Source organism: Priapulus caudatus, unplaced genomic scaffold (assembly GCF_000485595.1).
Source record: "Priapulus caudatus unplaced genomic scaffold, Priapulus_caudatus-5.0.1 Scaffold56, whole genome shotgun sequence".
Taxonomy (NCBI): domain Eukaryota; kingdom Metazoa; phylum Priapulida; class Priapulimorpha; order Priapulimorphida; family Priapulidae; genus Priapulus; species Priapulus caudatus.
In genome coordinates this window covers 151,264-152,973 of record NW_014577117.1, presented here as the reverse complement: position 1 = coordinate 152,973, position 1,710 = coordinate 151,264, and positions in this window count along the sequence as shown.

Sequence of the window (1,710 nt, the reverse complement as noted above, 5' to 3'; positions counted from 1 at the left end):
CGTACGTCGTCGTCGTACGTACGTCGTACTACTACGTCTCTCTCTACTTCTTCTCTCGCTTTTCTCTCTCTCTCTCTCTCTCTCTCTCTCTCTCTCTCTCTCTCTCTCTCTCTCTCTCTCTCTCTCTCTCTCTCTCTCTCTCTCGCTCTCTCTCTCTCGCTTTCTCGCTTTCAACATGGTTCGCTTGACCGACGTCCGTTTTTGTTAGTTTTATAGGTCAGGTTCGTGTGTCCGTAACGAGATTTGTAATCCACATTGCTAATCGTTAGGGTTGGAATTTTGTAATTAAGTGAAGAGTAGACTAGTTGCTAGATTCTGTACGTGGACGGGTAGGCGTGGGTGTGGAAATCAACATCTATATGTTAGCGTATATGAACAGAACATACTTTTGGCGTGTCTTGGGCATCATTAGAATGTAAAGTTATTTAAAAAAAAACCAATATAATAATGATTGTGTTATTAACTGTTCCATGTGATCACATACGTATAGTCCATTAGAACACAGAACACATTATTTCACACGTGAATTAGTGATGCATGGACCGACATAATACCGTTTGGCATACTTTCCCTTTCGAATTTACACGATAACGAATGACTCCCGAGGGACTGATACATCTCAAATTTTAAAATTCTAACCGCGCCATAGGCGGGGAGTTTACGGCCCAATGTGGGTTACTGTCGACTACACGACGTGTGTTCTTGGTGGGCGCTGTCATATACGATTATTATGAGGACATTCACGCGCGTTTAATAGATCATTAAATGCGACCGAGAAATAAGGCGATGTGTCCGTACTACAGATGAGATGCGAAATGTAAACCATTCCTTCGTATATCAAGAGCTAATAAATATCTGTGTTAAAGATAAGGTGTTTATTAGCTCTTGATATATATATATATATAAATAACATCAGATTTAGCTGTAATAGATGTTTGGAATTGTGTGTAACTTGTTGTACAATGTTTTTTTATGTGGCGTTAAAATCGATTGGTTTCCATTGCAATACTAGGGTGTGTGATTAATATTGTTACTCGGCCTCGTCGACAAGTCATTGTCGATGTCATCTCCTATCACACATGACAGAGCGCTGTTTATAAAAGCATTCAGGATGTTGGTAGGCACGCTTGGCCCATCGGTAGTAACTCGGCAAAGTCCGTGAATGTACAATAAAGGTCAATACACTGTCATGCTCCCTGTAAAAAATCTCTAAACCTTTTAAATCGTTAAATATTTGTTTAAAAAATGTTGTAGTCGGACAGGGTGGCGGCAGCGTTAACTCGTGCCGCCGCTAGAGTACGCTGCGTACGCACACTAAGATAAAAGAACACCGATGAGAATCATTGTTAGTGACACGGGCCGTGTTTATATGTCTAGCAGCCGCTCCGCTGCCGTGTGTGTGTGGCGGTGTAGCAGCAGCAGCAGCAGCAGCGGTGGAGGCATCCATCCATCCATCCATCCGTGTTTGCTTTAAACGACGAGACGTTTCACTCTCGACTGAACTCGAACACGTTTTCACTTTCTGCTTTTCTTTCTCTCTCTCTCTCTCTCTTTCTCTCTCTCTCTCTCTCTCTCTCTCTCTCTCTCTCTCTCTCTCTCTCTCTCTCTCTCTTTTTCTTTCTCTCACTCTCTCTCTCTCTCTCGTTCTTTCCCTCTCTCTCTCTCTCTCTCTCTCTCTCTCTCTCTCTCTTTTTCTTTCTCTCTCTTTTT